General features: G+C 45.4%; 1 pseudogene; it reads right to left on the bottom strand.

Annotated features, from left to right (window-relative positions):
• LOC109681735 (ATP synthase peripheral stalk subunit b, mitochondrial pseudogene) overlaps nt 1-17182 on the bottom strand; it is a 36643-nt pseudogene extending 19461 nt beyond the window's left edge.
• Nucleotides 17183-24500: the final 7318 nt, after the last annotated feature.

The raw sequence follows: 24500 nt of genomic DNA, 5'->3' as shown, positions 1-24500 counted from the left end.
AAGGAGGGCAACCATCAGCTCAGATCAATGGAATTAACCACTCTTACCAACACCTGAAAGTGGCTAGCCCCTCTAAAGGTGGAGTGGCTCCCTAAAGACTTGGTGTGGTGCTCATAAAAGACAGCACCCTGAAGAGGTAACAGTTCTCCCTTACAGGATGCAGAATATGGGTTGGGCCTGAGACTACCAGGCATAGTGTCATCTCCCCCACGCCCACACTCCCTGGGCTGAGGCAACAAGGGGCAAGAGTGAGTGTGACTCCTACAACTGTTACACCTCCAACAAACTCACAGGCTCTTTGCTTCTGGTTTTGAGAATTTAGTCCACAAGTGAGGAACACAAAAAAGAGACAAGGAGCACAAAACTGGTCCTGCTGAGTTAGAAGATGAAACAGCCACCTGGCCTTTGGGCTCCTTGTATCACTGAGCCACCAGGTCAGTAAGAGGTTAGTCCATTATCTGGGACGACTTATCTCAGTCACCCAGGGGAATCTGTTTTGCTGCTACATAACAGAAGCAAAGAGGACTCTGTTTAGAACCCTGGAGATTCTCTAGCACACCTCAGTACATTGTGCCAAATAATAAAGATTAATGGAAAACTACAGAAACCAAAAAAGGCAGGAACAGTGAAGACTCAGACCATTTAGAAGCTGAGGTTTGGGACACTACCAGCTAGCGAACCCTGGCCACCTGAGACTCTGACTGAGGACAGTGGAAATGTGGAATAACTGGAGCCAGAGTTCTAGGCCCAGGTCCAAACTCCAGGGGTTCCATGTTAGGTCTGGCCGCTAACCAGAAGACACCAAATAAACAGATGAATAGCAGGGAGCTCAGGGCAGAGAAAGGATATTTATTGATACAGCCTGGGCAGCCACAGGAAGAGGCAAAGTAAGCACTTCCATCCATCTTTGGGTATAGACATGAGTTTTTGGGCTAAATGGAGAAAAGAATTGGGGCAAGGGGAGAGAGTCATGCATAGTTCAAAAGTCTCAGTCACAGTGAGACCAGGTTGACCATTATCTCAGTTCTGGTTCTTTGGGGCGTTCTGGAGAAGTAGCTATTGCTGTCATCACTTGAGGGGAACATGGCTCCCATGAGATGATCGCTCCTGCTCCAGGTTGCAGCCTCATCATCACAGGTAATTGTCCTCATTTGGAGGACAGTCTGTCCTGTGAAGCTCTACTGTTCCTCTCCTTAGGGGTAGTTTCAATCCCTTGTCATAAAGATCTTATCACTCAATCCTGTCCTGCCTGGATCCCAAGATGGCTGCAAAGAGAACAGTTCAAAGCAAAGACAGACACAAATTGGGGTCAGAGATGCCAAGCTTTCCTCCTGCTTTTAGTTAATTCATGGGCCCAAGGAAGGAGCTGGTGATTTTCAGCAAAAATGTCTAAATACCTGTTATATAACCAGTTGAAGAGGGAAGACTTGGGTATCAGTCATGGTCTCACAACCAATGATATAATCAAGAACTCCAAAAGCTCTGTGTATTTCTTGCTCGCTTGTTTTAGCTGCCTCTGCGTATGCTAAATATTTTCTTCTAGACTTTCCATCCTCACATGTTTATTTCATAAACAAATTATTGGAGACTAACTCTACAGCTTAGTCTTTAGGTCACAGAATAGTGTGGGGGAGCCATTACTAAATTTCAGCAGTGAGTGAGCTAGCCAAGCATGAATGGCATAACCATTGGGACTGTATATCATCTCAACATGCGGAAGGGTGAGAATTTTCACTTCCAAGAAGGATGTCAAGTAGCCTTAGAGGTGTTATCTGTTGTAGTGAAGGGGTTCAAAAATGTGAAAGCTGAGTGGCCAAAAGGGACAGACCATACCAGTTATCAATTTTTTGCCTTTTATCTCAAAATTTACCCTTCAGTACCCGCTCTTCAGTGATTGACTGAACTGTAAAGCTTTTATTCATTAAGCTTTGTCATTCAAGGGCAATGGAAGGACAGTGGGAGAGGAGAGGGACTTGTCTTACTGGTTCTGGTTATGGCATTTTGTTGGTCCTTGCTCCAACTGTGTAGAATAGCATTAGTACTTTATGTGTGCAGATATCTGGGGCTGGTGAGTGACCACAGGGTCACTCAGAACCTCACAGTCCCAGCCCAACTCTAGTGGCCACTTCCCTGTGAGAATCAACTTAGGTTGGGTCTTTTCTGTCAAAGGATTTAATCAGTAGCCACCACTATTACAAATGTTAGTCCCACTAACTTGCTTCCCATACGCTCACTTCACGGACTCCGCTTAATCTGATAAAAGTTTCTATTAAGAACAAAGGTTTGTTATCCTCAGCCAGACAAAATTCTGCTAGATGCCCTGGTTCTGGAGCTGATGACCTAAAACAGTTGCTGCTTCCCTGAGCGTTGAACTCCTTTGTCTCCAAAGCCCTCTCCCGATGTCCCCTTTCCAATTAGCCAGCCACATAGACTGTGAACCCAAAACCTGCCCGATTCAGAGGAGAAGCAGCACTGCATTAGAGCTAAAACCCCAGTGGACTCCCCACTGCGTGTGTTTGCTCTTTGAATGTGGCACACCCTTCTTGAGTGACCACAGGGTCACTCAGCAACCTCACACCCCAGCCCAACTCTGGTGGCCACTGACCTATGCCCACCTCCTCCAGACATAGACATTATGTTCACAGCAACATGGCAACACTCTCTGTGTGCCTGCTCACCTGCCTTAACTTACTGAACCCCACAGCATTCTTCCTGCTTACCTGGAACTTTGGTAAGCAGCCCAGTGAATGTCTCCACCATCCAGAGGGTTGCAGTCATTCTCTGATGAAATCTGAGCCCCCGCTTTCTGAAGGACCCCTCCCAAGTGTCTTCTCTCTTGGATCGTCTCCCTTAGCCTTAGGGTGGGTGTGTACATGTGTGTGCATGTGTATAGTACTGGAAATTGAATCCTGACAGGGTGTCTCTTGAGCCACACCCATAGTCCTTTTGTTTGTATTTTTTGCTTTTGAGGTAGATCTGGCTACCTTTGCTCAGCCAGCCTCAAATTTGCAATCCTCCTGCCACTGTATCTCAAATAGTTGGCTACATACATTACAGGTATGTAGCCCTAGTATATTCTTTAGGGCTCTCTTTTCAACTTTATAATTATTGACCTGTTGGAATAAATAATGTCATATTAAACTTCCCCTGTTTAAATCACTGCTTGGACCCAGACTGGTGCATCTTCTTCCTCACAGTGCTTCAGTGAGGCATGAATGATTTCATGGGTGTACAGCAATAAACCTATGGACAGCATTTTGCAAATATTTGCAATTCTTGTCTTGAACTACAAAACTTATTTATTCATATTTCAGCATATCTAGGGAGTTGGAACTTGACTTTCTTTTTTCTTTCAGAAAAAAGTATTGAACTGTAGACTTGAAGGATGGCAGCTTTTGGAACAATTTGCCTAAGTAGCCCAGGGCCATCTGGGAGGGAACAGACAGATCAATTCCTGTCCTCTGAGGTCCAAAGCTCTTAAAACAATCAGGAAGGTACAGGTCATTCTGATGGAGGCTCAGGGGTAGGAAAGGCAATTAGTCCCCTGAAACAAGTCCCTGTTCAGAGGGGTGGGGAAGAGAAAGAAGGAGCACAGGGCTGAAGTACTGGAAAGAATCGGTGAGTGGTTAAGGGAATGTCAAAACATTGTCTCCTGGCCATTTCTGTTCATGAATTCACAGGCCTAGAAGCAGCATCAGTGGTCAGATAGGACCATGGCCTCCTTTAACAGACAACTGGGACTCAGAGTGAGAGGACAGTCTCATACAGAGAATCACATGCTGAGTTACAACAAATTGATCTAAGACAAGAAGCCAGCTCTGCTGGTCCTTTGTGTTTACTTCTGAAGCAATCAGGAGATACTGGCATAATCCATTTGGGCACAAAAATCAGCAATAGTTTTCTTGATAACATTCTAATTATAATAACAATAGAAATCCACAAAACGATAATCATAGCTGCTATTGTGCAGTGAAGGAAATAACTTCGAATGCTCACAACAACCCTAGGTGGTGGGTACACCAAGGCCCAGAGAGGTGACATATTTTGCCCTCCCCAAGTCATGCAGTTCATAGATAGTGAAGCCAAGCTTTGAGCCCAAGCAACTTGGCCTTGTGCATTAAAACATTCGATTTGCTAGACTCACTTCTCAGAAGCTCTTCTAAGAATAGGACTGTGACACAAGAGACAACATCATTGAAATCAATGTCACTGCAGCTAAGAAGACAAACCTATTTCATTGACACAGACCAAGCATGACATCTGTCCATCAACCAATAAATATTGCTCTTGGCTCCCGATGTGAGCAGCTCTATCATGGTTGGCTTCTTGCTTTGAGAGAGAGAGAGCATTTCAATGCGTTGAGAATCTTTCTTTCTCTCAGGATCAGGACCAAAGACCCCCTTCTGGGTCCCAGAGCAGTCAGCTCCCAGCCCTGGGCCTCAGTAGAATGTGACATCCTGCCCACCAGCCCAGTGGGTTGCGGCAGATAAAAAGCATCCTGATAAACTCCAGGCCAATCGCCCTCCGTATCACTCATTCATGACACACCTCTCACTCTCTGTGGAATTTGAGATGCAGGTGCTGAGGTGGAAGAAAGGGAGGTGGGAGAGACACAGTTCCTCAGACTAAAAAGATCTGCTCTGCAGGCAAGGACCAGTGACAGAAGGACAAGCCACAGAACTGAAATGGCCACAGGGCTTGTAAGCAGAGGTGACAGCCTCTGAGCTTCAGTGGGGGATGCCAGGCGAAGAGGATGGAGGTCCTCTATGGAGCAGAGATGCCTGGCAGAGACAGGGAAGAACTGCAGGCTGAGTACTGGTGCTGGCCCCACCTCCTCTCCTCTCCTGCTTTCATTTTCCCAGACATTAAGGATGTCTAATGAGTTCCCTGGAATATCTCCATCCTACGGTTTCCACCCCAAGTTATGTATCCCTCATATTTGAGTTTTTCCTTTTTTCCACAGCCCTAAATGTCAAGTGTCTCTTTCTAGCAGCACTGAACTGAGATAAAGAGGATCAGGAGATATTTTTATCCTGTTCAAAGATCATCTGGAGTGACTAGGAGTAAACAGTCCCCCTTGGTGCACACTGGCTGCTCTCCCCTTCCCACCTTCACTGCTCTGGCAGCTCAGGACATTGGGGAAGTTAGTGTTGCTCCTCGGCTGGCCAGGCAGTTAGCCCTGATCTGAGGCACACTACCAATGAGAGGCTCCAATTCCTGGGAAGCTGACAGGAAGAGTCTGATGGGAGAAGGTAGAGACCCTTCTTGCCTTGGAATGCAAGTCCAGCAGAGCCTCTCTGTGGCACCACCTTGGAAACCGCCATGGGTCCCTAGGCCATGAGAAGGCTTGGGTTGGGATGAGTCTGCACCAGGATGTTAAATTCATCTAACAGAAGCTCAATAGAGGCTTATCAACTTTTAATGCAGGACAGCAAGGCTGCTTAAATATTTAAAAGTACAATTCATCACCTGAAAGGTCAGTTAGCACTGTAGAGAGGTGCCAGGCTTCCGAGGCCTTCACAACTAGGATCTTAGCAATTAAAGTGCCTTCCAGAGGCCTGGAGATCATATAATTATATAATTATTCACCACACTGTTTTTCATTTACTAAAAATCTATTATGTGCCAGGCACTATGTGATCAGCTTTACATACATGTCACACACCTACATACTCACACATGTACACAGAGACAGAGAGGTTCAGAGAAGCTGAGTAACATGTCCGAGGTCACACAACTAGTAACTGACAGAGTCAGCATCTGAACTCACTTTTGACTTTTGCTTTAGTCATGATAAAATAATCGGTACTGTACGTGCTCCATCACTAACCCCATAAAAAATTTTAAAATGGCAAGACACATGAAATAGCTATTTCAGACACTGGACAGTAGGCAGTGAAGAACTGTGATTGCTGATAAAAAGGAAATCAATGAGGTGAGCTTCGTCGCACACCAGCATTCAGGCTCTTTTCAGGTCACAGCACAGGAAGGGGTCACGGATGCAGAATGTGACTGTCTCCCTAAGTTAAAGAGGTGGACCTGAGTTTGGGGAGAGAGAGGTGGCTAGAATCTGTAAGGAAGAATAGAAAAGAAGAGGTAGCTACACAGAGAAAGAACTTCAGAAGCTTGCCCAGAGTCTATGGTTGAATATAAGGTTGTTTTAGCATAGGGTGAAATTCCATAGGCCAGACAAAGAAAAGTAAAGAAGAAAACCTCCAGTTCATCCAAGGCTGAGCAACACTTGAATTATGACCATCTGAAATGGAGAGACCTACTGAACACTTGAGGTAAGAAGTGAGGCTTTTAAGGACAATCCCTTAGAAGGGAAATCCTGGTGTTAAGGCTGCCCTACACTCTTTTGTGTATTCTGTTATACATATTACATAATACAGATTACATTACTTTTCTACCTTTGTTATGATTAACAAGCCCATTGGATCAGACTGATCCCTAAGTAACCTTAACTTCTTGTGAAACAAACTTTAATACTCCTTAAAGAAAAAAAACAAAATCCAGAAACTCAAAAATTAAGCTCAAAATGTCCAGCATACAATCATAAGTGACCAGACATAAAAATGCAGTACAAACCAAGGCAGGTGAGAATAGTCAACATAAATCAACCAGGAAATAACAGATATGTTCAATTAGCAACCGAGTATGTTAAAATAAATGTATATGTACAGAATAAAGACAAACATGTAGATAATATAGAAATGAAATGAACTAAGAAGACCCCTGGGAAGCAAAATGGAAAATTCTCTAGAGAGAATTAACAACAAAATAGATACCGCAAAAGAAAAGTTTAGTAAACAGGAAGTCACAGCAATAAAAAACCATTGAAACTGCAGGCTCACATCTGTGATCCCAGCTACTTGGGAGGTAGAGATCTGGGAGGATCACAGTTCAAGACCAGCCTAGGCACAAAGTTAGTAAGACCCCATTTCAACCAATAAGCTGGATATGGTGGCACATGTCTGTCATACCAGCTAGGTGAGAGACCATTGTAGAAAAATCAAAGGTGGGCCTGGACAAAAGCAAGGGCAGATCTGATCTGAAAAATGCCATAAAGCAAGAAGGGCTGGCAGAATGGCTCAAGTGGTAGAGCACCTGCCTAGCAAGTGTGAGGCCCTGAGTTCAAATCCCAGTAATGAAAAAAAAAAAACCTCAAACTGAAGCACCCAGAGAAGAAAGATTTAAAAGGGGGGAAAAAACATAGAGCATCAATAACCTGTGGGAAATATCAAGTGGTCTAACATATATGAAATTAGAATCCTAAAATGGAGAAATGAGCACAGAAAAAAATATTTGAATGGCTATATTTTGTCTGAATTTTACAAAAATTATAAATGTACCAATCCAAGGATCTCAACAAACCCCAAACAGGATAACTAAAGAAAAACTATGCTAAAACACATTATCAATAAATTAATTTTTTTTTAAAAGTGATAGAAAAACTGTAAAGCAGACAAAGCAAAAAGACATATTACATACAGAGGAATAAACTTAAGGATGACTACAGATTTTATGCAAGTAAACAAACATGGCACCGTGGCAGTGACAAAGAAGAAAAAAGTTCACTTTAGAATTTTATTTCCAGAGAAAATATCCTCCAAACATAATGACAAATTAAAAACTTTTTCAAACAAGCAAAAACTAAACAATTTTCATTACCAGACCTATATGCTATAGGAAATATTAAAGTTCTTTAGTTAAATAAAAATGGTAACAAATCAAAACTAAGATTTGCCAAAGGAAAGAAAAGCACTGGAAATGATAACTACATGAAAAAATAAATATGTAAATAAATGTAAAACACATTCTCATTTTCTTTAAGAGATAATCACTTAAAGCCAAAATAATAATGATGTGTTACCTGCTCTATGTAGAAGTAAAAGCAATGGAGGATTGCATGAGGGTAAACGAAATTACACTGTTCTAAGGTTCTTATAGAACATCATTTGAAACTAGACTTACTGTGTTACAGTTGCAGGTAGTAAGCCATAGAGGAAGCTTTAAAAATAAATTTTTTTAAAATAGAAGTAATAAAATAACAGAGAATGTAGAATCTAAAAACGGCACACTTTATTCAAAAAGTGTCTAATATATATGGCAAGAGAAAAATGGAATGAGCAGAAAATAAATAGCACTTAATCAATAGACTTGATAGACTTAAATCTAATCAAATGGTTGGTTATATTAAGTGTGAATACCTTAACTCTCTAATTAAAAAAGCAAAGATTGTCAGACTGGATCAAAGTTTTAAAAAGACTTAACTATGCTGTCTACAAGAAAACCATTCAGCTTATATATGAAAGACAGATTAGTTAAAAGAAAAGAACTGGCCAGGAGCCGGTGGCTCACTCCTGTAATCCTAGCTACTCAGGAGGCAGAGATCAGGAGGATCGTGGTTCAAAGCCAGCCCGGGGAAATAGTTCCTGAGTCCTTCACAAAAATAGGACTGGTGAAGTGTCTCAAGGTGTAGACCCTAAGTTCAAATCCCAGTACTGGAAAAAAAAAAAAAAGAAAGAAAGAAAAGAATTGGGGAAAATATACTATGCAAACCTTAATGATAAGAAAGCCAAGGCAACTACATAAATATCTACAAAGCAGACTTCAGGACAAGTATGTTTAAAAAAAAAAAGATCAAAAAGAATATTTCATGATAAAAGACCAATTCAGCTACAATCTATAACATTTCTACTATGTATAAGAATCAAGTCACGGAATAACAGATCTTCAAAGTATGTGAAGCAAGAACTAAAAGCACAGAGAGGAGAAATAAGGAAGCTGTAATTAAGTCAACAAGAACACAGACTTGAACCCCAGCACCTGGAGTTGTTCCTTATGGAGCATTTGGCCCATCGCCGGAGGATACAAGCTCTTCGCAAGCACACGTGGAGTAAGTGCCCAGGCAGATCATGTGCTGAACCTCAGTAAGCATCAAAACACTTTTGAAAGGATTAAAGTCCTGTAGATTATGGACTTTAAACACATCACAATTAAACAAAAAATCAGTTAACTGTTGTATTAGTTAAAGTTTCGTCACTATGACAAAATGCTGACATAAACAGCATGAGGAGGAATTACTTATTTTTCTCAGTTTCAGAGGGTTCATTCCAAGGTTTCTTGGCCCCATGTGTTTGGGCAGAGCATCATGGTGGCAGGAACTTGAGGAGGAGGAGGAGGCTGTTCACCTCCTAACAGACAAGAAACAGAGAGCAGGGAAGGGACTGGTGGTCACGTTTAATCTCCAAAGGCCACCATCAATGACCTACTTCCTCCAGATAAAACCCACTCCCTAAAGTTTCCAGAGCCTTCCAGGTGAGGACCAAGCATTCAATCCATGATCCTGTGGAAAACAGTTCATATTCAAACATAGCATCTGTACAACTCCTAAATAACCCATGGGTCAAAAAAGAAGCCATAAATTACAGTATTGTAATATTTTTAAGTGAATGACCACAAAAACATGTCAAAATTTTGTCAATTTTATAAGTAATAAAATATTAGCTAGAGAGAGAAATGTAGCCTTTAACTTCGAGGGAAAAAAAGAAAAGAAAAAAAAATAACCTAAGCTTTTTCTTCTAGCTTTTTGAAAAAAAAAGGAGAAAACCCCCAAATAAGGAGAACAGATATAGTAAATATGAATACATAGAGCATTTTCTTATAAAAGGGAATTAGTAGATAAATAACCCATGGGTCAAAAAAGAAGCCATAAATTACAGTATTGTAATATTTTTAAGTGAATGACCACAAAAACATGTCAAAATTTTGTCAATTTTATAAGTAATAAAATATTAGCTAGAGAGAGAAATGTAGCCTTTAACTTCGAGGGAAAAAAAGAAAAGAAAAAAAAATAACCTAAGCTTTTTCTTCTAGCTTTTTGAAAAAAAAAGGAGAAAACCCCCAAATAAGGAGAACAGATATAGTAAATATGAATACATAGAGCATTTTCTTATAAAAGGGAATTAGTAGAGAAAAATTTATAAAACCAAAAACTTTTATTGAAGACTAATAAAATTGATAAACTTTTAGCAAAACTGATCAAGAAAAAGGGAGAGAAGTCTCAAATTATAAGTATCAAGAATAAAAAGGGAAAATTACTATAGACCCTACCAAAATGAAAAGAATAATAAGAAAATATTGTAAGAATATTGTAAGAATTTGTCAATAAATTTGACAACTCAGGTGAAATGCTCAAATTCTTTTAAAGGCACAAATCACAAAAACCAACAGAGGAAGAAATAGGAAATCTTAATAATCCCATGCCAGGTACACAAATTAAATTTCTAAATTAAAAACTTTTCCACAAAGAAGTCTCCTGACCCAGGTTGATTCACTGACAAATCCCAACCACCATTTAGATAAGAAATGATAACACTCTAACACACATTCCCTCAGAAAATAGAGAAACAAGCATTTCTCAACTCATTTCTTAAAGAGAGTAAACCTTGAAAATAAAATCAAAGAAATTTCTAAGAAAGTATAGACTAATACTCCTCATAAATGTAGATGGAAAATCATGTTTATAAGACAAACCCAGCAGTGTTAAATGACAAGTCCCATTAGGGTTTGGCTCAGAAGTACAAGGTTGCTGTGACATGTGGCAAGTTCCCTCAATGGGCTGTGCTGATGGCCACGTGTCCCTTGGCTCCAGATAAGCAAGAAACTGAACTCCTCCCCTTCCCCTCAATCATCTCACAGATACTTGTTGTGAACCTTCAGTGAGCCAGGCACATATTAGGCAGCAAGTGTACGTGCTGACTAAGACACTGAGGCTCTTCTTGAGGCCTCACCATGCAGTGTAGACATGTGACACACATAAGACAATGGACAAAAGGAAAGAAAGATAAGAACCAAAGACTTTGGGAAGACAGAGGAAAAAGCTATTCATTCCCCACAAGGGAGGCTATGGAGAGAGACACCTGCCCTGGTCCATGAAAGACAAATAGGTTCAGGGGGCCCACCCTACGTGCATTGACTTTGTGTGCCTTCAACTGCACGTGCTTTGCACAGTAGGGTTTTTTTAAGGACAGAAAGTAATTTCAATGGTGGTGGTGCCCACGGTTGACAAATGTGCCAACAGGCCTCTCCCTGAGTGTGTGCTCCTCAGTCTGGGCTACAGAGGACTTACTTCAGCCCTTCAGCCCTTGCTAGGTAGGAGAGCTGAGTGTGGGGTTGGGGCACATGGGGTGGTCTAGGCAGGGGACACACATGGAAAGATGCAGAGGTATGGTATGAAGGGAGGAAGGGAGGGAGCAAAAGAGGGAAGGAAGAAGCACCTCTGTGGGGCAGAGGCAAAGGGATGAGTGGAAGGAAGGGACAGGACATGAGGAGGAGGTTGGCAAGGTGCAGATTTTAAAATGCAGGGTAGGGTTTAAAATGCATTCTAAAGGCCTGAGGTTCTCACTGAGATGCCCCAGAGGCCTAAGGCAGGGGGCAGGCAGAGCCAGGGCAACCCCTCTCCCCTTGAACCTGTGAGGTCCTGCACTGTTAGTTGTAGATTTGGGAGATCCTATCTGAGGAAAGAGGAATATCCTTAATGATAATATAAAATGGATACAAAACCAGTTAATAAGTCATATCTTAGTTCTCTTCTGCCAAGAGCCTAGAGCACTACCACCAAAGATGCAGTTTAGAGGAGACCACTGTCCTTAACCCAACCTCATGAGCTTAAAGCCATGTCCCCGTGTAAAGAGCCCTGGGGGTCAGGAGGCACGTACCAGGACCTAGAGGGGGACAGTGACCGCTGGTTTGAATCTCACTGCCCTCCTGACATCCTACTGGATTATAGTGTTTTAGGGACAAGGGATGGTGTCTTGAGCATCCCAGTGTCACTTAGAAGCCAGCACAAAGCTGGGAGAGAACAAGTGTGAGGCTCTGACCCTATCACTTGCCTGAGGCTTTGGAGGGGGCTCAGCCCACACTGACTGGAGGCTCCGTTCCCATGATGGCCCAGAATTCAGGAATAAGTTAAGGTCAATTTTTTACTCACTGGGGCACAGACCTTCCCTCATGCCTCCTTAGCCACTGGTACTGTGTGGAGCACCGAGGACAGGCACTAAATCAGCCTCCTGTAAATCAATAGGAGGCCTCTGCAAGAGGCCACGGACATCCTAGCAGGGAACTTGGCCTCAACTGGAAATACCTTTACCGTCTTACTGCTGCCTTCCCTCTATGGTTCTGAGCCAAAGTTAAAAAAGTAAAAGGCATTGATTTCCCAGGGCTGAGCTGAGAGGCCAAGGTCAAAGCAGGAAAGGAGGGTACAGGTGCAGAGGATGGTTTCACCATGAAATTGTGATTATTTCTTCCCTGTGGCACTTTTTCTCTGCTGGATGTCACATGGCTCTCAGAGTAACAGCAGATTTGTGTTTCATGGGGACACATTAGGCAAAAGATCAAGGATGACTCTCAGAGCCTCTCTGTGGTCTAAGAGGCGGATGAGCCTGGTGAGAAGCCTGCAAGGATCCAGCTAAAACCCAGCAGCTGCTGGCAGACGCTGGATGTACAACCACAGCACATCAGTTTCCAAAGTGATGCCAAGTTGAGCAACTTTTATGGGCTCTGTGTTCTTTGTGAGGAGGGGTCTTCTGGAATGAAGTGGTTCCCTGTGATGAAGTGGTGCTATTTGAAGGACGGCTGGAGACTCGCCAGTGTGGGAGGGGTAATCCATGATTGTGGTTGAGACCTCTGTGGTCTGAACACAGTGGTAGCCTGGACCTGTGACTGCAAGTCTGGAACCCCTAAGGAAATGCAAAGTGCACACACCTAGCTACTGACCAGCTGTGACCTCAGATGCTAACCCCTTGGTCTCCTGTGAAAAGGGTGTGACAATGGACCCTCATCAGGGACTTGTTCTGGGGATCTGGCAGGTTAAGTGGTATGAAGGAGGGCCTGGTACAAAGGAAGTGCCACTTTCTGGAGGTGTCATTGTTGCCTTCCACACAGTACCCACTGTACGCTTAACATGCCTGCCTGCCTCCCATACCTGATCTCCTTCAGTCCCAAAACCATCTCTTCAGACATAATTTCCATGTCACAGATGGGAATCTGAGGCCCAACAAGCTGACACAAATGGCAGTGGAGCTGGGTTTCCAGCCAGGCCTGGCTATGCCTCCCCTCTCCTTTCTTATTACTCAAGTGTGGTCCCTGAACCAACAGCCTGGGCATCCCCCAGGACCTTGTTAAAAATACAGACTTGTACCACCTGCTCACCCCCCAGACCTCAGGAATCAGCAGCAGTGGTTTAACAAGACTCCCAGGGCATCCTGCACTCATTTCCCTCTAAGCTGCCTCCCCAACTGCCCAGCCTTAGCCCTCATCCACACCAGCAATGCCCACTCTCCATCACATGTCTGCCTCCTGCATCCACCATGTCAGGCCATCTTCTCAGGCCTTTTCCATCCCTGGGGGTCTTCTCTCCTCGGCCTGGGCACCTTCAACCCTGTCAGTTTACCCTGTGTCTGTCCACCTACCAAGATACTGTCTCTCTTGGTGACCTCCCCAGTTCCCTGGAGTATGGTGGTCTGTGACACTGTCTGCTCCACTGCACCTCAAGGGTTTTCTGATAGTTGTGAGGGGCACCACGGCTCAGAGGACCAATCTGCTTTAGAACCAGACAGGGCTGCTGCAGTCGTGACACTTCTGAGCTCTGAGGCCTTGGCAAGTCATTCAATTGTTCTGAGCCTCAGTCTTAGGACAAATCTGCCTTCCCAGGCTACTGAGATTGTATGGGAAGGGGGATAAAATTCTGCTCCCTGAAAATGTGAGCTCAACTGAGGGTAGACAAAAATATGGGAGGTCAGGACAAGAGTCCGTGGCTTGGCAGTCATTGGTGCTGCTCTCAAAACATTTCTGGTTTTGCCCTTTCCCTGCACATGGTAAAATTACAACCTTGCCTTCCGTGGCTGGATAGGTTCATGGGACATGAAGGCTGCTGGTGACTTCCAACTCTAGCATTTGATTGCTGGTGACACTCTAGCACTTACTTCCCCTCTGGCACATGTGAGATGGTTGCTGCTGTGGCCTTCCTCTGATTTTGTGCTTTTGTTAAGTCACTACCATGGTCACCAGGTCAGAGCTTCCCCCACCTGGCCAAGGCTGTGGCTGGCACGGCGGGGCTGTGAACAAATGCCCTCCTTCTTAATCATGAAATGAGTTGTCTGATAATGATGGACCAGGAATGGGCTAGGGTGGCAGCAAGTCAATTAGCCTCTCAATTCAAGAAATGTGTTCCTATTGTGTGCCAGGCCCTGAGTGAGGCACTGGAACAGAGATTAGACAGATACTACTCTTGAGGGGTTTACAGTCTGGCAGTAAAATAAACTGCCGAGGAATCAAGTGGACTCTGTAAGCTGGTGAATGCCAGTGACCCACGGGGAGAGTATGACATTGGGATTAAGCAGCACTGTGCTCTAGACCTAGCCAAGCCTGCATTCAGCTCCTGGCTCTGCTGCCAACTGTGGTATAACCTTGAGCAAATTATTTAATCACGCGGTGCCCTGGTTTTCTCATCTGTAAAACAGACCGGATTTGCCTCCCACTGTGTTGTGAAACAATATCAACACATGCAGAGCTCACAGCAGAGTGCCTGGACACAGCAAGAGCTCCAAAAAGCTCTTATTGGGACTTTAGATGTTAATGGTTTGTTTGACGATTGGCTATTAATTTGTTTGGCTATTTACAACTGACTTGGGGGAAGCCTGTAGGAGGATGATAAGAACGTGTAATGACCCCATATCATGTCAACAATGATGCATCAGTTAGCTATTGCCATAAAAACACTTCATTAAAAATTTTCTAAAACTTACCTCAAAGGTTGACAACTTAAAACGACAATCTGGGTGGTTCCACCAGAAGCTGATATGTGAGCTGTGTGCTAGGCAAGCCTAAGAGCTGGAGCTGAGCTCTTTGGTCCAAAAGCTCTTCTCTGGGAAGGCAGTTTCAGCTCAATTCTAGCTTCTCTGAGTAGTTCAGATGCACTGTTGCTTTCCCTAAGCCATGCAGGCTGAGTCACCCCTCTCCCCGTCAGGCTCTATCAGCCCCAGCACTTTGTATAGCCACTCCTCTCCAACCAAGCAGGGTGGAAGATTTCACTCCATTTATTAGGCCAACAGCTTTGCCCAGGAGGATTGTGATCAGTGCCCACAAGCTGAGCTGGGCTATGCAGTTTCCTCCAGGACAGAAGAGGCACAAGCTCACCTGAATGGGTTGTAGCTGTCTCCCAGTGGTATGAAAGGCAGCAGTCAGAGGTTCTAAGTCTGAAGTTCTTGGTGGGTCTGGGACAATAAAGGCTCTTTCAGAACTCAATCTGCAGTTCTCTGCATGGATTTTTTGCCCTTCTGATGGAAAAAAGAGAAACCCCAGTGGCCTGGCAGCTTAGCAGTTGGTAGCCATAGCACCTGGGTGTCTGGAACAGTTTTTGCAGTATAAAAAGCTAATTTAAAGGTTGCCGGTTATACATTTGGTCCACCTACATATTGGCGGTATCTTACTTGGTAGAGTAGCTAGGTTCCCCTACCCTTGCTACCATGAACCTAAAGTTTTCTTTCAGGCTTGTGAGAGCACAGGATTCTCTGTTCCATGGTTTAAGGCACAAACCTGTTCCAGCTCGACTACAGAGGGAGAGTGATTAAAAGAGCTTCAGGGAGCTAAATTCCAGTCCAGTTCCCTGATCCCAGGCCCATCAGGCCCATCTGGTTCACCTGCAGCCCTTCATCCTCCCTGCCTTTGCCCCCATGAATGGGCTGCTGAAGGAGAGTGGATTTGATGGTGTGGACACAGAATTGTGAGAAGGAAAAATGGGGTTCAGAGAACTCTGGGCTGAGACCCAGAAGGGCACATACCCAAAGTTAACATACCCAGATCTCTGCTGGGAATCAAACTATGTGATTACAGAAGGTATGACCACAGATGGCATCTCTGAGATTTTTTTTTAAAAGCCCTAATACCTCCATATGTGTCACTGACATGGCTGAGAACAGGCAGGGCCATATCTGTCCATAAAAGGCAGCATTTTTGCCATTTGGAACCAAGGTCAAGTATATTAGTTAAATTAATCTGAGGTGCTGGGATGTGACGCAGTGGTAGAGCATCTGCCTAGTATGTCCAAGGCCCTGGGTTCCATTCCCTGGTATGGCAAAATGAAGAATCTGGCATGCTTGTTGGATGAGAATTAGTGGTGGAGCCTGTAATCCTAGCTACTTAGGATCTCAGGAGGCAGAGATCAGAAGGATCACGGTTGAAGCCAACCCCTGACAAATAGTTCACAAGACCCTATCTCAAAAATTATTCAACCAAAAAAGGGTTGGCAGAGTGGCTGAAGTGGCAGAGTGCCTACCTAGCAAGCGTGAAACCCCAAGTCCAAACCCCAGTAACCTCCCCCCAAAAAAAATAAAAATTAGTAGCAAGAAGTGCCTGACATTTGCCTTAAGGGTCTGAGCTAAACCTCAAGCCATCCTTGCTCTGCCACTAGCCGGCCAAAGGAAAGAGATCCTTGCCCAAGAAAATAAAGCTTAACTAAAGTCAGTCTAGCAGCATTACATTAGTTCTAGTTCACAGTAACAACTGGAAACTCCTGCAGACATAAATAAAGAGAACCACAGAAGAGTTTTATAGTACGTAATCGTTTTTATGGCCTTACACATTTGGTGAATCACAATGAAAACTATCCCCACTCTACACCCCATTCTTTTTTCTCTCAATCAAGGTAAAATCTACTCAAGATTGTGTTTTAGGAGTCCATATTTCTTCAGCCCCAAGTCATAAAACCACATCCTTCGCCAGTGTTGGCTGTTCTGTCCTTTCCATCTTATTACGGCATTCATCGACAAGTCAAATCCTTCGATGTTCTTCAAAGTGGGAGTTCTCAGCATTGTCTGAGCAGACTGGGTAAAAATCGGGTTTCTTCCTCACAGCGCTGACCTTTCGGAGGTCGTTTGTATTGAGTTTCCAAAGATGGGTTGGAGAAGTGAAGATGTGTCTCGGCCTGAGATTAACAGTAGAGATGGAGAAGAAAGGAGAACGACAAGATGAGGACACTGACAGACGACTGCAGGACGCTGACGCCGCTGGGGACCTGAGTGGTGATCGCCGCAGGTGTGGTCAGCTGGGCATCCAGCTGCATGGGTAGAAGCAGCGCCAGGAGCAGCAGCGCCAGCCTGATCATCATGCTTCCTTCCATGTCCGCGAATGGGCGCCGCGTCTGGCTCACCGCTCCGAGCGTTGGGACCCACCGCGGCAGGCGGGCGGGCGCAGGCGAAGTAACCAGGGCTGCCGCGGGCCCGACCTTATATAGCAGCCAGCGCACAATGCTGTGACGTCAGCGCGCCGTCAGCGCGCGCTCGCCCCGCCCCCCGAAGCGGCTCTACCCCTTAGAGGCTCCCATGACCCGGCGCCTTTTCCAGCCAAATACTTGGATTTTGAAACAAAACATTTAACACTTTAAATAGTCACAGCGCCTAGACCCCATCAGTTAGGAATATCAGGCTCCCATTCTCTTTGTTCCAAGTGGCTTTCTTTTTGCCTGATCCTTAAAAGGGATGTTTTTGTGGTTGAAAGCACGGAGATGACCACTACTGTTGTCTTTGACACAATCGAGATTTATTTTGTACTTAACTTCTCTTTTTAGAAACGTAAACTCATGCCTTTAAAAAGTCGCATGTGGAACTGTGTGTGTGACTAGTTTCATAGGTTTGCGGATTTATAGTGAGGAAAAGGAAAACACACCATGGTGTTTTTTAATGATGAGATTTGAGATTTGTGTATTTTTCCCACTTTTCCACACTGGTTTTATATATATATATCGAGGTGATAGGGTTTGGCAGGGGAGGGAAAGGAGGGATATTTTGTTTTTGAGGAGTGAGATTGGTGGGATTCAACCTAGGGTAAACCAAAGTGGAAATTACTTCTAAAAAAATTAAAGAGTATAGAAAAATTGAGAGTGAAAAAGAATAATGGTATAGTTCCTGGTTAATATGGGCACTGTAGTCTCAATGGGAGATGATTCTCCTTGAAGGATGAGAATGGGTAAAAAAGTAATACATTCATAAGATGTTGAAATTTGGGGTCTGACTTTCATAAGAAATTTAAGAGGAATTTTAAACTTGGATCCTTTCATGGCTTGAGGAGACAAGTTCCTCCACATCTTGTCATTTCATTTCAGTCTGTAAATATTTTCTTTATATTCCAGAAAATGAAAACCTACTTTCTCTTTGCTTACTCATGTCAGAAATGCAGTTCCCAAACAGTGATCAAAGAAACACATGGGAGTCGCCCCACAAGTCAAAAAAAAAGTTTACTCCTGCAGAAGTGTGCTGCCACAGACCATGATCTGACAGGCAGAACACACTGAGCAGAGAGTCAGCTCAGTTTTTATCTCTTTGCCCCTCACCCTGATGGTCTGGTTTGGGTTCACAATCTTCTCAATTGGTTACTTAGAAAAGGAGGCATGTAGGGTAAGGGGAACCTTGAAGCAGGGAGAACAAGAAAATTCTTTTTGGCAATATTCATCTTTAAGCAAACAGTTTGAGATTGAGACAGCTGGCAATAAACAATTCTTTGTTTGACCTCAAGAACCTTGCCAGGTCAAGCAATGTTTCACAAAGCATGTAGGCAGCAATTTGGGGAGGTTATCTGGGATCTCCACAATGATAGTTTCACATTAACTCCTCTGACAGAAAAGACCCAACTTTAGTTGATTCTCACACTCATAATTAGACTTCCTCTCCAGGCACCCAAATGTCTTTTTCTGAATCTTTGGGAGGCTGCCTGGAGAGTTCTCCAGTTCCTTCTTGTCATTTGGGAGGTGGTCCCACACAAGCTGGGTTCCCTCCTGTGGATGTATTTTTTCAGAAAGTGGCGTAGAGGTTGAGGTAGATTTGGAGAAGGCAAGAATCTTCCTGGGGGCCACAGAGGCCACCACATTCAGGTAAGTGCCTGCATCCTACCTGAGTCTATACCATGGTAAACTAGATGAGAGCAACAAATTTGAGTTCACTACCAGGGTGTTTCAAGGACAAAGTTTCACTGTAATACATCTTTTCTCTCAACCTGTGAACTAATTGTTAACAAACACATTGAATCCACCCACCCTCCTTCACTTTTCTAATGAGAGGAAGCCATGTATGTTTTGGGTAAGAACAGAAACTTGTGTTATTGGCTTTCCGTTCTAGCAAATGAGGACATTGGGTGACCAACGTATCAGAACTTTTCCCCGATGCAGTCTTGTAGTTTGGACCTCTCTGTCCAAAAGTCCTCCCTCACAATGTGGACTGAGCTCACCAATGTTAGTAGTTGCCTGGTGACAGAAGCCCTTTCCTCAGATTATGGAATTCCCTATCGTAAGAAACAGAGCCTGAGCCAGGTGATGTGGCTCACATCTGTAATCCCAGCCACTCAGAAGGCAGAAATAGTAGAATCGCTGTCCGAGACCAGGCCAGGCAAAAAGCACAAGACTCTACCTGAAAAATAACTAAGGCAAAAGGGGCTAGGAACATGGCTCAAGTGGTAAGAATGCTTGCACAAGGCCCCGAGTTCAATCCCTAGTACAGAGAGAGAGAGAGAGAGAGAGAGTCTAAACAAGCCAGAGGATTTCTTTCCCATTCTCCTTTGAAGCTTGGCTAAGTCATGCGACAAACTTCCTCTAATCAGAGGCACCTCCAGCCCATATTTTGAAAAGTTCTTGACAGTTTTTCTGCTCAAATTGATGAGAGTTGGTTGTATGAAGTGACAACTTTGACTCATATGCTACAGTTCTGTCCTTTCAAAAGTTCCCCACCAGTTAGGACCCAGTTAATGCTGCTTCATCCAGGAAACTTTCTCTGTTCCCTACCGCCAGAACTCACATCTCCAACCAGTTGGCCCTGGGTTTTATTTTACAGCCAGGTAACAACTTCAGAACAGCAAAAGCATGGTCATGCAGAAGCATGGATTCAGGGGCCTCTGTCTCGGTTCAGGCCCCAGATTTGCCTCTAACTCCCCGTGTCAACTTGGGCAAGTTACTAAACATTTCTGTGTCTTTTTTTTTTCTCATCTATAATATGAATGAAAGGGATAACAGCACTTTCCTCATCTTCCTGGGTTGTTATGTGCCCATGTCCAGCTCTGAGGACAGTGCCTGGCCTGTCGTAAACCCACAGTGTGTGACTTCATCCTCTACAGAGTGGCCCTTTGGGGCCGTGTCTGCTGCTCCAGTGCTCACAGAGCGCTCCAGCATTCTCAGCATTTCTGCAGCGCCCAAGCCCTCTGATATGATCCAAACCTGACCCTACCCTGGCCTGAGTCCTCTCAGTCCCCCTGAGACTACACTCTTAGCTGTCCCTGCACCATCATGGGCTCTTAACTGACCCCTTTGCATTATCTAATTTGTTCCACTAACAGCTACATAACATAGGAACTAACATGACCCCCAATCATGAAGATGAAAACACAGGCTCGGCAACATAAGAACGGGACTAGAGTCCCACACCCAGTCATTGGCAGAGCCAGGTCTCAAAGCCATGGGCCCCTGACCCTTCACCACCTCAGTGCAGTGCTACTTCAAATGATGCTACAGCCCACTGTGCTCACCTAACCACAGGGCTTCCAGTCCACTTAGGCACTTGCCTCTACCATTAGATTGTGAGGCCCTGACACCCTGGTTTGTATCCCGGTCTCCCCCTAACTCAGGATCTAAAGGCTTCCCAACTGTTCAATGTTGAAGAAAGGAGAGGAGAGGGTCCTGGCTAACCAATGCTTGCCTGTGCCTGGATCCCACCTGGGTCATTGCTATTTCAAGACAGCAAGAAAGTCAGGTGCTCCCAGCATCCTCAGTTCTTGTTGATAGACCAAGGTGAACTGAACTCTGAGGCCCATCTACAGGTGAATATAGGGTGAACTGGACTCAGGCTACACAGCAAGGCAGCTCAGCCTCCTTCTTGGACACTGGAGCTCAGCCACACCCATGTGCCTGTGTCTAGATGCTTCTAGAGACTCAGAAGAGAGCAGAAGTGACACACCAGCTGCCTGTTCTTAGACCCTCCAGAGCCAACATTGTTAGCTCTTTAATGAGGCGCCATGGGAGGCACCATATGGCATCAGACTTGGGCCCAAATCAAGGTGGTGATGAATTGCTGGTACCTTCAGAGATGCTCGTGTCCCCTGCAACTGACAGGTCTGAGCCTCCCACGCTTCCCATGGATCACTTTCTAAACCTATACATGTGTAGAATTTAGGGAGGGGGCAAATCAGGGTGATCCAGAGTGTGAGGCCCCGTGCAGGGGCAATGGAGTTCCCCTAGATGAGGCCATAAGCACCCGGATGGGGCGGTATTAACCTCCGTGAGCAGCGTGTGACCATCCCACACAGAGGCAGAGGAAAAGGTGCCTTGGCCAGCTGTTAAAGGCCACTGAACCAGCACTGAGCCAGATGGCCTGAGGCCTGCTGAGCCCCCGGGACTGATCCTGGACAGGTCTGGGTGTGAATCCAGCTCTGCTGTCTGCAGACATAATAGGACTGACTGGGAGAGTCTCTTCCCCTCTCGAGCCTCTGTTTCCACACCTGGATGTGTGCAGTGGGGCTGGAGGGGCAGAGCAGAAGCTGAGCCCTACAGGCCCTGACAGCCTCTCAGGTGGGGTCTCTTCCTTGGTACAGCGGGTGTCCCTAACATGCTTTAAGCCCCTGGGGACAGGAGAGTTTCTGCATTTCAAATGGCTCATTCTTGACCTGTGTCTCAACTCCTCTGTGGATCCTGAGGATGAAAGGAAAAGTGCCGGAAGCTTAGGCCAGCGAAGGCTCAGAGCAGCTTCCAGGGAACAGCAGCAAATGTCACTGGGTTGGAGATGGATAGAGTGAAAAGCAGACCAGAGTCTCTGAACAGATGCCCTGTGGCCCATTCCCTCCTGACGGAAGGAGGGAATGGCAGTGGTTCTGCCCATCACAGCAGCGCCACCCACCTCAGGTACCACTGCACTCAAGCTGGCCGCTGCTGAGCAGGACAAGGCACATGTACCCTCCTCACTGTGTACTCCCAGAACCTGGAGAGGTGGTGCATTCTACAGAAGGAGAAACTGAGTTAGACTACAAAATCCTAAAATGGGAGGAATCTTAGGATCCACCTCCACACCCACCCCTGTCTCACAAGGAGAGAAACTGAGGCCCAGTGAAGGGCATTGGCTTGCCAGGAAAGAACCTTCTGGTAATTAGACAATTAATTGTTAGTTAATTAAGCAGCCTGACATGTAACCAAAGGTCAATGAGCAGAGTTGCCTTTGCTCCCCTGCCATCCCAGGCCACTCTCATGGAGTTTCAGCTAGGAGCCTCTCTCCTGCACCATCAGGGCATCACTAAAATGTGGAATGGATGACTTGCACAGAGGGTGAGTGGAGCCTTTCACTGACTTAGGCGGGCCATCCTTTCACTGGTCCCCAGCACCTGCTGATATCTCCTGAAGCCTTGGAGCAGTCATGTAGGGCCAGGTTGGAGGGACTTATGGAAGAGATGGTATTGAGGAAGGACTTCAAGAAACTCCCTGGATGGGCCCCATAAACCAGCCAAGACTACAGCAAGGACGCAGAGAGTTTCCCAGCATAAGTTCCCTTAGGTCTTTGGAGAAAGTTCTCCCCTGAATACACTGTTAGTAGACCCAAAGTCCTGGCCATGCAGGTTTTCTGCCCTGCGTCTCCGTCTGTGCTACATTAAACCCCCTAGGACAAGGTCATTTTTACACTACCAGTGTATTTCCCACAGTCCTGGAGGCTAGGAAGTCCGAGATAAAGGTGCCAGCATATTTGATGTGTAGAAAGGTCTGATCTTTCTTCTTCTAAGATGGTACCTTGTTTGCTGTGTCCTCACCTAGCAGAAGGCAGAAAGACAAAAGAGACACACTCCCTCCCTTGAGCCCTTTTGCAAAGGCTTTTAATCCATTGTGGTGGTGGTCTAACAACTCCCCAGACACTCCACCTTTTAATATCATTGCATTGGGTGGACATTTCAACGTGCATTTTGGAGCACAAACATTCGAACCATTGCACCTCCCCACCCCAAAATGCTCAGAGACACCTGTCTCCCTTGTCTCATTGTACCTTGAAGAAAGACCTCATAGGAATCCCCTCTCTGAGGCAGCTTCTGTGACACTGGACCTGGACGCAGACACCTTTCACCTGATTGGCTCCACCCAGGGAGTTCATAGTTTTCTGGGATAGGAAAGAGGCTTCCACCTGCATCACCATCCAATTGTAGCAAGAGGGCCTGCTTCACCCAGAGCGGGATGGGGCTTTTCTGTCTTTCAGTCACAGGGGTCCAGCTCTTCTCACCTGGTCCTGGAAAGACAAACACCAAGCTTGAACAAATCCAGCAGGTCCAGCACCTCACTTCCGTATTCTGAGCATCACTTCCCCTTTTCTGTCTATAGTTACCCAATCATGGGATCTTTCGGAACCTGTTCCGGTCATGAGGCTGCCGAATTCTCAAGGCACTCTTTGCTCAGTTGAATTTGGTTCAATTTAATTTGTTTGAAGTTTTTCTTTAAACGTCCCTAGATCCCTTGTTTCCTTGGGATCCCATTTGACCTATTCCAGCAACAGACCCCCAAAATGTGGTCTCCTGTAAAAGGGTCCCAATCCTGCTGGCATCAGGGAGAGCCCTGGACCCTGCTCTCCTGGAAGCAGACTGGGCCTGAATCCAAGGACAGGACCATTTGGTCCACCCTCTCTCCCCCTTTCTTCAGACAGAAACAGGCCCTATAAGATTCAATCCTCTCAAAGTCTACCCTACCTACAATTCTAACTTCTTCCCTACAATTTTTTTTTTTTTTTTTGCTGTTATTCAATTTGTCTTTTTTCCAGGTAACACAGTGGGGAAGGAGGGGTCCTGCTGTAATCTCAAGGCCTTGGGAATCAGGTGGACCTGGGTTCAAATCCCAGTCCTGCCATTTCTTGGACACTCAGTCACTTCATGCTATAGGGGTGTCTGGGCTTCTCTTGGAGATGCGGCCCCTGTGAGCATGGAGTCAGGACTGGTCTCCCGGCCTCTCTTCCTTGGCCACTATGGCGATGAACATCTTCCCATGTGCTCGGCCTGCCCTAGTTTGTGTTTAAAGCACAGTGAGGAGGGGACCATGGTCAGCTGTGGTTTTGCAACACCAGCTTGTGGAGGAAGGAAGCAGCCTCCTGCCTGGCCTGTATTAAGGATGCATCCCTTCCCATGGTGATGTGGCTCCAAGGGGCTCTCACTGCCCAGGAGAGGGCAGGGATGGTCCTCCTCCAGCCCTGGCTCCTGCTAACCCAGAGGGCAGTAGGCCCAGCCACTCTGGCTCTTTCCTGGTGGAGCAAGGTTATGAAGAAGGAGGAGGACAGGGAGCATTTTGTCTCAAGTGGTCAAGGAAGGCTTCCCTGAGGAGGTGACATCTGAGCTGAGATGGTCATAGAATCTCAGGACTGAACAATTTTAGCATTCAGTCCTCAGATTCCCAGCTACCACCAAGAATCCTCCAGGGGCCCAGGGATCTCTGCTGAGAAGGGACT

The sequence above is a fragment of the Castor canadensis genome, chromosome 7 (assembly GCF_047511655.1).
Source record: "Castor canadensis chromosome 7, mCasCan1.hap1v2, whole genome shotgun sequence".
NCBI classification, from domain to species: domain Eukaryota; kingdom Metazoa; phylum Chordata; class Mammalia; order Rodentia; family Castoridae; genus Castor; species Castor canadensis.
The sequence above is the reverse complement of the archived record's forward strand: the minus strand, read 5'-3'. Positions and strand labels throughout refer to the sequence as shown.